The sequence below is a fragment of the Diabrotica undecimpunctata genome, chromosome 4, assembly GCF_040954645.1.
Source record: "Diabrotica undecimpunctata isolate CICGRU chromosome 4, icDiaUnde3, whole genome shotgun sequence".
Taxonomy (NCBI): Eukaryota; Metazoa; Arthropoda; class Insecta; order Coleoptera; family Chrysomelidae; genus Diabrotica; species Diabrotica undecimpunctata.
Genome location: NC_092806.1, coordinates 115,563,489 through 115,578,486, shown reverse-complemented (window position 1 = coordinate 115,578,486; position 14,998 = coordinate 115,563,489).

Genomic DNA, 14,998 nt, shown 5'->3' with positions numbered 1-14,998 from the left:
CTCCAAGTAAGTATTCCAAAAAAGGAATGAAAAACTTAGCCAGGAAACATAAAATCTAGTAGAAAGTAAAAGCCAAGGAAACAGATTAGGATAGAACAACGCGACGATAGAACTATTAAAGAAATATCAAAGGTCATCAAACAAAACTTACGAAAATACTTTCTTTCTTTCTTTCTCCCCTTCCTTTTACCCTATCAGGGTGTCGGATTTGGGCTAGCTGTTTAATTTCCATTTACCCACCTCTTCTTCCATTCTTTTCTGTTTTCTGCCAATATTTTCAATTCCTCGAGTGATTTTTGTTTAAGTTTTCCTGCCTCTACTACTTGCTGTATCCATTTTTTTCTTGGTCTGCCTCTTTTTCTTTTTCCGATGTTTATTGCTTCATAAACTTTTCTTGTTATTCTATTGGATTGCATCCTCATCAGATGCCCATACCAGTTCATTTGTCTCTTTGCTATTTTGTTCATTATCGGTTCCTGGTTGGCCATTCTCCTAATAGTCTCGTTGCTTAATCTATCCCATTTTGTCTTTCCAACTATCCTTCTTAGATGTCTCATCTCCATTGCGTTTATCCTGCTCCTACGTTTTTCCAGAATTGTCCAGTTTTGACTTGCATAGGGCATAGTCGTTATCACTATTGTGTTATATATGTATTTTTATTCTTGTTTCTCGTGCAAGTTCTCTTTTTCCCATTATTGGGGCTAACGCATAATATAACTTGTTTGATTTCTTTGCTCTATTTGTTATTTCACAGTCTATTTTTCCGTCATTACTTATTATACTTCTCAGGTATTCGTAAGTTGTTACTATTTCCAATTCTGAGTTTTTACATTTTATCTTTATTTGATTATCTTCCTTATCTCCTTTGGCGCTGATTATCATTATCTTACTTTTTTCCTCGTTTATCTCCATTTTAAGTTCTTCTATTTGTTCTACCCATATACCCATTAGTTTTTGCATTTTATTCTCGGAATCTGCTATTAGTACTATGTCGTCTGCATACATTAAGGACTCTATTGTTACCGGTTGTAATCTGCGGTAACCTATTATTGTCTGTAGTTGATTGGTTCTGACTCTAGTTTTTCTTATCAATTCGTTCATTACTATTATGAATAGCAAAGGGCTGAGACTATCTCCTTGTTTAATACCTCTCTTCCAATTAAATGCTTCCCATCTTTCCCCTGTTATTTGTACCCTTCCTTTTACCTCTTTTTAAGTACTTTCTATAATTTTTATCAATGCATTAGGTACATTTATTTTCCTGAAGCATTTCCCTATAATGTCTTTCTATCGTATCACAATAGAGAAGGCTAGGAGTGCATTCAATAACATGGCCAAACTCTTTAAAAGCCACAATCTTAATCTGGAGATAAAAGTAAGGCTCCTACGATGTTATATCTTCTCAATATTGTATTACGGAGTTGAATCCTGGACACTAACTGAAGCAATGGAGAAAAAACTTGAAGCCTTCGAGATGTGGCTGTACAGGCGAATTCTAAGGATATCATGGACAGACAAGATAACCAACAAGACCGTATTACGAAGAGTGGGCAAAGAAAGAGAGGTGATGTATACCATTAAAAGGAGAAAGTTTGAATATCTCGGACATATAATGAGAAACAGCACTAAATACAGATTACTGAAGGTAATCCTACAGGGTAAAGTATTCGGAAAGCGAGGAATTGGGAGAAGGAGAATATCATGGTTGAAGAACCTGAGGAAATGGTTCTCCACAACAACAACGAATCTATTTAAAGCATTAGTCAATAAAATAATTATAGCCAGAATGATTGCCAATATTCGGAACGAATAGGCACTGAAAGAAGAAGAAGATCGTATCAAATGCTGCTCTTAGGTCTATGAATGCTAATACTAGTTTTCCCCCGTATCTATGCTTCTTTCTATTAGGTTTCTAATGATATATATGTTGTCATTTGTCTGCCTTCCCGGTCTAAATGCCGTTTGTTCTTCTCCCAATACCATTTCTACTTCTTGTCTCAGTCTCTTCTCTATTATTTTCGTATATATTTTAAAGCATACCGATGACAGACATATTGCTCTATAGTTGTCGCAGTTTACATGTTCTCCTTTTTTGTATATTGGCACGATGATATTGTTCTGCCAGTCTTTAGGGATTGTTTGGTTTTCCCACGCCTCTTTATATATTTTCCATAGCCAGTTTATTCCTTCTTCTCCCATGTATTTTACCATTTCCGGTTCAATTTCATCATCTCCACCTGCCTTGCCTATTTTTATATTTGATAATCCTTCTATTACTTCTTCTCTACTTATTTGCTCTGGCTCTGTGTTTTCTTCGCCTTCATTGATTATATTGTCTTTCTTTATCACTTCGGTATCAAATTTTTTCTCATACTATTTTTTCCATACCCTAGCTATTTGTTCTGGGCTTATTTGTATTTGGTTTGAAGTATCTCTTACTGCGTTTATTTCCTTTCGTTTTCCCTGCCTTATGTGTCGTATTTTCGTCCAAAAGTTTCTATTATTTGTTATATATTCTTCTTGAAGTTCTTGTCCAAATTCTTTTCATGTTTTTGCTTTTGCTTGTGTTACTGTCTTTTTTGCAAATCGTCTCTGCCTATAGTATTTTTCCTTATCTTCTTCTAATCCCGTTTCGATGTATTTTTTCCATGCTATTTTCTACTTTTTTATTTCTGTCTTCACTTCTTTATTCAACCATCTTGCCCTTTTCAACTGTTTATTATATTTTTTGATTCCACAAACTTCAGTTGCTGTTGTCTTTAATACTTCACTATATGTATTCCATCTTTCTTCCATTGTCCATGTTTCTTTTTGGCACTCTATTTGTCTCAGTCTTTTGTTAGTTTCCCCCGTGTAAAATTCTCGCACACTTTTTATCTTTAGTTTGTTTACATTTACTTTCTTGTACTCTTTTCTTTCCACCTCCTCCATCTTCCTCTCTTATCTGCAATTGAACTTGCAGACGGGAAGCGGTTCCGTAGAGACAAGGGGCTAAGATTGCGATCTTGATTTAGGGCTATTCTTCTAACACGGCCTGTACCTCTAGCAACAATAAACCACCCGACAATAAACCCTCACCGAATTGATTGTGAAAATAAATGGAAAAGTAACACATCCATTACCACCACAAAGCAGAGTCAGGCAAGGTGATTAACTAATCCCACTGCTATTTATGCAATGCCTTTTGCATTTTGTAAGAAATAAATCTTGCGTTCTCGATCCCAAACGCATATGTTTAGCTTAAGACAAATCTACCAGTCCTACGTGTAGAGATCTGTTCCAAAACAGACATAAATATTTCTCTGCCGAGTAACAAAGGTCTGGTGCCGTTGTTTTAAGAACTGTAGGGTTTGCGCCTCATTGATTGTGTATGTAAGTGTTCTGTCCAGTACCACTTCGAGATATTTTTGACTGAATTTCCCTCCACGATATTTTCAGCTAGTAATTTGCGTCCTTTTTTAAGTTGAGTTTTATTTGGGTTGAGCTTCAGACAGTTCTTGCGATAGAACTTGGGTATGGTAGACAGCGCCGCTTCTAGCTTAGCCTCTACTCCACATAAGTTCTTGTCTTAAAGAGCATACAGGAAGTGTTTTGAGTAGGCCATACCAATTACCAGATCGTCTGCATACAGGAAGTGTTTTGAGTAGGAAGGGGTAAGTGTATCGTTGCTATAAATATTGAACAATATTGTTGCAAATACACTTCCTTGAAGAAAGCCGTTTTTTGGTTTCTCCCCCTGCTCTTACCATTTAATACGACCAAAAATCGCCTGTTCTGGAGTACAAATACGATTAACTTTGTTAGTTTAATGTCTAGTGTTTTTGAAGATCTTTGATAAGAGCATATTAACCAATGCCACACCCGTAACCTGTTTTTGCTCGTAGCCACTTTCGGTCTGTGCTCAGCAGTGCAAGTGCTTGTTTAGTTTATGATTCTTCAGGCCTGAATCTAGCTTTTCACTAGATTAGTTAACGCAGGGTTTTTCTTTAGATATATGTTAACAGCCTTAAAATTACTTTTGTGACAGAACAGCTTGTGCAATTCACAAATTTTGGAAATATTTAGTCTTAAGTCTAACTACAGTCTGTTGGTCGACTTGCAACTGGAATGGTTTTACATTGGAGGAAAACGTTCAATATAAGCTTTAACTCGCAATGAGAAGAAACCTCTGACTTTTTCAGTTATTTGTAAAAGTGATGCTTTATAACAATAACCCTAATATTTTATTTTTTTTACATTTTCTTGGCTAGAGAGAAAAGCCAAGAAAAGGTTAACTTGATTTAACATTCTATAGATATTTTCTTGTGGCATCTTAAAGCAATTACTATTTTTCTTAGGAATAAGCCACAATTTAAGTTTAAAATAAGTTTATTGGCGTTTCAATTTCCATTTCGGAAATCGTTCTCAAAATCTAAAACAATAATAAATTAAACAAATTTTGTTTTTTGTTACTTGGTGAAAATTCTTCTAATAAGTCAATTCTATCTGACTTATTTATAGTGAAAATTCAGACATATATTATACATTTTAAAGTAGACGATCTTAAAATGATATTGTCAATATTGCTAAGTGGCGTTTCTGGGACGACTTTATTGTAAGATAGTTCATTCGATTACATAAAATCAACTTTAACTTGAAAATATCTGTCAGAAAAATCATAGCATGTGATTCGCCTTTAAAAAGACAACCACATACCCTGATGATAGTAAAATTCTCCTGTTAGTGATTCGGTAGTAAATCATGAGGTAAAAACTAGCAAAAACTCATAATACTATTCCGAAATGGTAAGTATTTGGTCTTATATTTATAGTGTATTTTTATGTATGAGAGAGTAATAAAACAATAAATTATGTATGCAAATCCCTAAACTGTTGATACGGGTGACTCAATGAAAAACAGATATTTGTCAACAAGTTTACAGAAGTATATAGAAAAACAATTTTAAATTGAGTATGACCACCAGATATAAAGGTTGGAGCAGAATAGAATACAATAGTTGTGAGGGTTACTAATCCCTAAATAAGGTTGCCAGTGTCGGAGTGATGGAGGTTAACAGGTACTAATGAATTTGCAAGACATGTAAGATGTTTATTTTATTGGTTATATATAACCAATAAAAGTTTAATAAGTACCTACCTATTTTCAAAATAAAGTTTAATTCTTTAGATAAAATAAAACGTTTTATTTTATCTATTTGCAAAATAAAGTTTAATTCTTTGCCTATTTGCAAAATAAAGTTTAATACTTTAGATAAAATAAAACGTTTTATTTTATCTGAAATGAGTGCATTCCACGAAGTAAGGGTTTCAACAATCAAACATTTAATTCTTTAATTCCAGGAATCTACGACAGTAATTGACTAGATAATTACCTTCTAAACTTATTCCACAGAAAATGTGATAGTGGGTTTTTCCATTTTGTATATAGGAAGGTCCAAGTGGCGTATTCAAAATTCTTAACAGTTCACTAAAAGTAGGTACTTCAGTTGCAAGGTGCAGTTTATTGTGTATACTAGTGTTATGGAAAATTTGGAAGTGCCGTGTAAACGCCGAAAAATTGGTCCTCTAACAGTTAATGAAAAAACATTAATATTTAATTGTTTTAAATCATTTACAAACGTTTATGTGAAAGTGTTGATGAGACCGTTGAGTTAGTTAGCAGTACACTTGGTGTTGGGAAATCTACGATTTACAGAGTTATTAAAGAAGAGAAATGTGGTAGTTTTCAAATGCCAAGTAATGCTCCAGGGAAACCAAAATTTCAAATAGAATATCATTTTAAAGAAGGACTTCGACGGAAAGTGCATGAATTCTTCTTTAGACAAGAATTTCCAACATTGGATAAAGTTCTTGTCTCAGTTCGAGATGATAAGGATTACCCAGAAATGAGTCGAAGTACGTTATGGAAACTTTTAAAAGAAATAGGCTTCTGCTGGAAAAAGAATCCCAGAAAGTCTATTTTATTAGAAAGAAGCGATATTGTCATATGGAGAAGACATTTTCTAAGAACCATAAAGGAAATGAGAAACCAAAAAAGAAAAATATTTTATCTTGATGAAACATGGATCAACGAGGGTCATACACCAAATAAATTTTGGCAGGATGAAACTGTTACAAGTCAAAGGCACGCTTTTGTAAATAACTTATCTACTGGTTTAAACCCACCATCAGGAAAGGGACGCAGGCTGATAATAGTACACATTGGCAGTTCAGACGGTTTTGTTGAAGGTGGTTTATTAACTTTTGAATCAACTCGTACCGGTGACTACCATGAAGACATGAACGCTAATGTCTTTCAAGAATGGTTCGAACAAATGATAGATCTTCTTCCTAAGAACTGTGTAATAGTAATGGATAATGCAAGTTATCACTCCAGACTTATAGAAGGACTGCCCACAACCAACTGGTTAAAAAAAGACTTGCAGAATTGGCTGAGTTCAAAAAATATTACGTACCATCCCGGATCTATAAGAAAGGAACTTTATTCGTTGTGTGCCCTTCATGAAGAAAAATTTAAAAAATACGAAATTGATGAAATTGCCAAAAATCGTGGAATGACAGTACTTAGATCCCCACCATATCATTGTGAATTAAACCCGATTGAACTGGTATGGGCACAGATAAAGAGTGAAGTTTCAAGAAAAAATACCACTTTTAAAATTCATGATGTTAAACAGTTGTTTTTGGAAGCCGTAAATAATGTAAAACCTGAAAACTGGGAAAAGGCAGTAAATCACACTATTAAAGAAGAGGAAAAAATGTGGAAGCTGGACAATATTACTGATAAAATGATCGAGCCAGTTATTATAAATCTTGGTTCTGAAAGTTCATCTTCTGAATCTGATTTGGATTTGTAACAAGTAGCTGTAAGTTTTATATTAATATTTTTATTCATCTATTTAACATACCTTAGACGGTTTTAAAAACTCTTTTTCTCTTTTGTAATTTTTAAAAATTAAAAAAAATGTGAATTTTTTAAAACCCTTTTTAATGTAGGCCAGTCAGTTCTAATATAGTGTGTGATAAAAGAGGTCACTTTTGTTTACATACACATAACACTTTATAATACTGAAATAATTCATTTATTTTTTACAATTATTCAAAGTAATTTTTCAATTAATCTTGAGCACGCCCATGGAGTGGTCGGAGCTACCAGTTAAAATTATGCTAATTACTCTCTCGTTCATAAAAATAAACTATAGTTTACTCTCAATAAACGCCAAATTCTGATTTTATATTTATGTTATTTATTAAACATTAGGAGATTGAAAATTCTTTACGAAAAACTGGTACATTATCGAAATTCCATCAAGTTTTCACCAAGATGTAGATATAATAGCATATTCAAGCAGAATGTTGGAAAAAAATCTACACAGAGTCAGTTTATCCATGATCCGAGAAAGGTTACAGTTTCATAGATCCAATTTATTTTTTCTTAAACAAGACTTTTGTAAGTATTTATTATAAATTTGCTTTTCTTTGTAATATTAAATTCTGATTTTGATTCGAATTATTTTTGGTTTACATATAGTAGGTATATGAAAGTTCATATGAGAAACAAAGAAATATACATTTTAATAAATTTAATATTCTTTTATAACATAACAGTATACATACTTTAGATACCCTCAATAGAAACAATGACACATTAGCGGCAGTTGTTAATCTATCAAATAGATATTTAAATACAACGGAGAGTTTAATACTGTCAATGGGACTAAACTTTGCTGTTACTCATCCATCTATTCCAAAATTAGACTTAATTAGTTCAGTGGAGAAAATATCTGAATATTTATCAACCCGCGAAAAAGAAGAATATAAAGTATTATGTAAAATAGAATAAAAAAGTCTAATAAAATTAAACAAATAAGCAAAGAGGAACTAAAGGCTATAAGAACTTTAGAAAATGACCACCCCATAATTATCCTACCAGCAGACAAGGGGAATGTAACTGCAATAATGGATAAAATACAATATGACAATTAAGTTAAAGATCTAATAACAAACGGACCTTATGCAAAATTAACAAATGATCCAACGAAGTGTTTGGAAAACACAATATATAGAACTTTATTCAAGTTATAAGATTATTTAACAAATTATCAAAGAAGATTAACTACACATCATTATATTAAGACAACACATTTTTATGGAGTACCGAAAGTTCATAAAACAAATACACCACCTAGACCTATTTGTAGCACCATGAATTATTCTCCTTGCAGTGAACTGTCAAAATTTTTATTAAATATTATACAACCATTTGCAAATAAAAGTGACACAATGAATATTGAATTTAGTTCAAATAATATTTTAGTAAGTTTTGACACAAATTGTTTATTTACAAACGTGCCATTAGATAAGACTTTAAATATAATCAAAACCAAATTAGAGAATGGTGATACATTGGCAACTAGAACAAGACTAAATTAATATATCAGCTATAATGGAGTTATTGACATCATGTACTGATAATACCTATTTTCAACTAAATAATAAATTCTATAAACAAAATTTTGGTCTAGCAATGGGTTCTAGTTTTTCTCGATTATTAACCGATATATTTATGGAAGATTTTGAAACAAATATTATTTCTAAACAAAATTTAAAACTCGTGAATCAGAGTTATTGGACACATTACTTAATGATATAAACTATAAAGAAGAGACAATAACATTTAACATGGAAAAAGAATACAATAACACATTACCTTTCCTGGATGTTTTAATCTCTAAGAACGATACTAGATATGAGACTGAGGTAAATAAAAAAACCAACATACACCAACAGATATCTAAATTACAAATCAAATCACAACATCAATATTAAAAAGGGAATCATTAAATCCTTATACGATAGAGCCAAAATTACTTGTTCTAACAAAAATTCGTTCTTAGAGGAGAAACATTTGTTAACATCTGTTTTATTAAAAAATGATTATCCTTTATCTTTTATAAATAAACAATTTTCAACAATCGACCGAATGGAACAGAACAACTTAGAACGAGATCCTACAGCATACACAAGAAGCAATACGAGGAAAATAACAATACCATACATAAAAGGATTATCAGAAAAACTTAAAAAGATAGGAAATAAATTCAAAATTCAACAACATCCAATACAATAAACACATTGGGATCTAATTTATCTAAACTAAACCTAACAATGAAAGCGGAAGAACAAAGAATTGTATTTATAAAATACCTTGTCAATGCGATCATTTTTATTTAGGTGAAACATAAATACCATTAAATGTTACAATAAGTGATCATTAATTTTATATTAAATATACGAAACTTGATAGATCTCAAATGTAAACACGCATGGGAAAATGATCAGAGGGTTCAATTGAACGACTCAAATATGGGCCTAAAAGAAACACATGGTAAAAAGAGAAAGATCAAAGAAGCGATTCTAATTATGCTAATTGAGATCAACTGTGTAGCAAATTCCTCGGCAGAATTTAGTAATCTGGTTACCCATATTAAAAGAGGAAGTTAATAAAAGGAAAATACGACTATTAGTAAGTCAGTAACATATCGAGAATAGATTATTTATGCTTTTAAATAACATACATATAAAATTAGAGTTTGGTCTTTGTTGAGAGTAAACTAAATATAAGACCAGATATTTATGTCGCCATAGTATTATGAGGTTTTTTTATGGTTTTTTCCTCATAATTTACTATGAAATTACTAACAGGATAATTTTACTGTCCTCATTGTATGTGGTTGTCTAAGTCGAATCACATGCTATGATTTTTCTGACGGATATTCTAATGTTAATGTTGATTTCAAGTAATCGAATGAACCATCTTTCAATAAAGTCGTCCCAGGAACGCAACTTAGCAATATTGGCAATATCATTTTAACACTTTGGCTACTTTCTATAAATTTGAAGTTTTTTGTCAGAAACTGAAACTATATTTTGGTAAAATTCACAATATTTAATACTAAAAACATGTAAATATCAACATTTAGGTATTTTTTGAAAAAAAATCATGTGTAAGGGCCGTGTCAAAAATGGTACACACAGTTTGTGGCAGAAATAAATGCGTAATTATCTTCTTAGAAACTATGTGTACCATTTTTGGACACAATGTTCATTTTTTTGCTTGACAGTAATGAGTGTCAAAAAAGCAGTTGGTACACAAAAACTTATCACTGCATGCTAGACAAGATATTTTAACACGTTTTGTTTTTTTTATAGCAAAGTTACGTCCATTTCTAGCACTATTATTTTTATAACATCTTGTACAACGACCTCTCTGTTCCACTTCGGAAAGTTTATGATTTCTTTCTTGGTTAACACGACGATCATCCAAATTTTTCATCTGAATATTTCGACTACGAAAAATTTCTGAGGCGATTTCTTCTCTAAATTTAGTGATACTTATCTTTTTGTTTGTTATAGCCTCGTATGCAGTATGTGCATTTATAATAGATGTGTTAACCAAAAGTTCAATTGAAACTTTCCTATACCACTTAATACCCCTACGCACTGCTGATGAATATGATGCTTTTTGATCAGAGACGTCTATAAATGATTTCACATTATTATACTGCACGATTGTGGAAGGCTTTCTCACGACACCCCTTTTTGTTGGCACGTCCACTATTTCAGGCACAGACTCCGTAGTGAGAAACATGACATCTCTTTTGTCTTTCCATTTTCCAATTATGATTTTACTGTTACTTTGTCTCATGACTAATTCACCCCTTTTTAATTTAGCCTCACTTACTACTTTTGGATTATGCTTCCTGTGTTTTCTCATTGTGCCTATTAAATGTGTATCTTTGTACAGAAGTTCGTGTGCTAAATTCACGCTAGTGTAATAATTATCTGTGCACAAAACGCGACCTGAATGTAAAAGTGGTTCCATAAGCTGTAGCACCACTTTTGTACCAATTGGCTTTTCATTAGGTATTTGCTCTTTTCCTGTATAAATTTTAAAATTGTATGTGTAACCTTTCACTCCACATAGTTTAAATAATTTCACACCGTATTTGTGACGCTTCCCCGGTATATATTGGCGAAAGCTCAGTCGTCCTCGAAAAGGAATCATCGTCTCATCTATACACACATTCTTGTCAGGAGTATATGCTGATTGGAACTTCTTGATTAACAAATTTTGCAAGGGAAGGAATTTTTTGAGCCTATCATCTGAGGCAATTTCGTTGTTTGAGAAGTGCAAATTGGACAAAAGAAGCTCAAACCTTATCCTGGACATGTGAACAAATTTTCCAATTTCATTTTTGTACAGCATATTGGTGCTAAAATAATCTTTCAAAGTGGGTTTACGATCCAAACCCATCCATATTAGAAGACCTAAGAAAACAAAAATTTCGGATTGATTTGTGTTTCTCCATTGTCCCAATAATGCTGTTTTTGTTAATGTTTCATTTGTAATTCCTGATACTATTTTCTGTTCAGCATATCTGTTGGTTTCCTCGGCAATAAGTGATAAGATATCGTTGTCAATAAATAATTTATAAAAATGAATTGGATGATCTCCTTCCCTTTGTGCAAAAAAACTTTGGGAGAATCCTGAATCTTCCGTGAAAGTAAATGTTCAAATTACCTACAAAATTATAAACTCAAAACTATAAAAGTGAATACTAATTTATATATTACCTGCACAATTATTCCAAATGATATTAGGATTAGGATTATTTAAAAAATATCAGGTTCAGAATCGTTGTTGAGAGATTCTGGATCAGATTCAAATTCTAACTCTTGCCCATCACTGTTAATTTCTAAATTAGAGGAAGAAGAACACGAATCTTGATCATTTGGATCATCTATATCCATAGCATCATCATCATCATCTTCACTAATAAACTCATACTCCATTTCACTCATATTCTCGGCTATTTCACGTAGTTCAGCATCACTTAATTTTTTATTTGACATTTTAAGTACTAATTTTAGAACCGTAAACACACAAGACTAATATTGCACAAACAACAAGTTTCTGCAAGTCAGAAAATGGCCATAATATGCCATCTGCTGAAGGAGTCTCAAACTGCTCCGCCATAATTTAGCAGTAAACTGTAGGAACCTAGATACGCATTTAAAACCATCAGAACTGTGTTCACCAAATGTACACACAGCTTGAAACATTACCATTTCATGTGACCAAATTTGGTACACGCAGTTTCTGGTAAACATCAACTGTGTACCAGAAATGGTACACACAGTAGCCAAAGTGTTAAAGTCGTCTACTTTAAAATGAATAATATATATCTGAGTTGTCAATATGAATGAGTGAGACAAAATTAAATGATTAGAAACATTTTTCACCAAGTAACAAAAAACAAAATTTGTTTAATTTATGTATGTTTTGTATTTTGAGAACAATTTCTGAAGTGGAAATTGAAACGTCAATAAACCTATTTTAAACTCACATTTTGGCTTCTTCCCAATAAAAATTCCCAAAAAAAAGTAACTGGTTTAATATTTAATAGAATTAAATTAATTTTTTGTTCAAACAGTTTAATGTTTCTATATTTCCAGTATACTTCTTTCCTTTCGTCTTTCTAAATGCTAAAACACATTTAGCCTACACGAATTTTCGCAAGACGTGAGTCGAGTGCTTTTAGAGACCTTTACGTTTTTTGGATCTAAGATTTTAAAATTACGATATTACTTACATTTTTTTATCATTAACAAAATAACAAAACACCAGTTCGTTTTGTTTTTATACCCTTGTGAAACCTTTTGATTTTACGTTAAATTAGACAACTTCTAGATTGCAAAAACCACCTTGCTGTAAAACAAAAAACTCACAAGTCAAACTTTTTATGGTATGTCGTCGAAAAAATTTCCTACATGACTTCATTAGTTTTTGTGTTTATACAGACTCATAAAATTACTTATAATAATTATTTTGTATTCTTTTTTTTATGACCGAGAGTTTTTACAATCAAAAGGTATTAACTGAAGATTGTATAACGGAAATAACTTTAGTTAAAAATACGAAGATCACAAATTAGAAAAATTTTGACTTAATGAGTTTTTGCACTAAGCCTATAATGCTAGTATTAGTATTAAAATATTTAAAATATTGGAAGATTGTAATTATTATTGGCGTTAAGCATAATCATTATTTTAAAATTGTTTCTTCAAAACAGTTACATAAATTTGATTCACGTAGTGTCAATATTAGATTCTTTTCAAATCATCATTCAATTAATTTTTTTATTTATTTAACTGCTTTAAACCTGTTGTACTTATAATGTATTATAATTGTCAGTGGCTTCTTGATTGACGTACCAGAGAGTGATTCATTTTTAATTTTAGCACCAGTGTCGAATTTTTAAGTTGTAACTATAAGAAAGGAGAGAGCCAAACATGGAACAAAACTTCTGCGAAGAAATTAAAAGGGTACAATAAGATAATTAGATAAATTTTTATTTTTTTTAACATTAATACAAGTCATCTAAAATGATAGATAGAAGCATGTTGAACACTTACACGTAATTTGAAAAATATTTGCGATTGTTTCCTGTTGTAGTTAGTTATTTTGGGCTCTTTATCCGTTGTCGTAAATGATTCGATATAATAATGACCAAAATGCTTTCGTTAGACAAGTGTTTGAAATATATGTCTTAAGGGCCCTATTCACATTCGAGCCGCCCGGCGGATATGTCCAACGGACAAACCCGTTGTTAAGGTAACTATCCACTTGAGATAAAATCTCAGGAAAAAATCACGAGATTAGTCTAAAGCCGGAATCAGAGGGGTCGTAGAACGGCACTCTTTGCTGTTTACGTCGGCAAAGGGAAAGTTACTGTGAAATTAGTAAATATCTGCTTTTTGATAAATGCACTCGACCTACCCCAAAAATGTAGTCAGACCAGTCCTATGGTAAGTATCGAAGGTTAAGTCTGTTGTACGCCATCAGTTTTGGCCATAAAATTTTTAAAATAGTAAAATTACCACGACACGAGCCGTACCTTCCAAGGCGCGTCCAAAGGGTTGGACGAGGCTAGAGAGCGTGCATCAGCTTCCGATTTTTTTAACAGTTTCCATTTACCGATAAACAAGAGAATAGCACGTGCCGGCCATAAATAGACAGTTTTGCCCTATCCCAGGTTTCGTAAACCACAAATATTGAGAATAAAAACGGTATTCTACGTTGCTTTGGTTCCCGTCTTTATATTTTGTCTTTTTCTATTACGTATTTTCTGTTTTTATTCGCCGGTGAAAAACGCCACTCCACGTTCTACGAGATCACTTCTTAGGGTGTTATCCATTTGAGATTATTTGCGGTCTCGAGATAAGCATGGAAGACTTGCTGGTGAATTTACTATCGAGACCAAGACAATTCCGTGTGAAAACAAAAACGACGAAAACAAACGAAAAAAAGGTGAAAAAAAGTGTTGGATGAGAAAATGAGAGAATCTTCGAATTTATGCACAGCAATTCAAAAATTTGATAAACTGCTTTTAGATTTAGTTAAAAACACAAGATTGTGAAGAAACATACAAAATTACGTGATGCAATTCCAGTGCATGGCAGATTAATAGTTACACTTCATTTTTTAGCTTCCGGTAAGCAAGCAAATATTTATCTACCTTTTTGGATTTTTCTTCGTCTTGTAGTGCCTATCCTCATGAGCACTCTGCTACAGCACGATACAGTGCAGTGTATCGTGCTGTAGCAGGTCAAATTGTGGCATAATTGCAGAGTATTTGTGGTTACAATAAATAGTGTTGGTTATAATCTTCTATAGTTGTTAACGCAAACGAGTGGTTATGTCTTTACGAATTTCAAAAAGAAAAGCTGCAGCCTTTATAGTTGCGATTTTATTGATTGGAGAAGATAATAAAAAACCAGTGAAAAAGAAAAAATTGTGTAAGCAGTGGTAGTTGGACAGAAACAAATATCGCTTTGCTTGGCAAATATAAAAAAATAGCTTTAATTATTTACAAATTATTATTAAGAAAATATCAAAAACTTTTATTAATCAACTTTGAATATAAAAATAACTG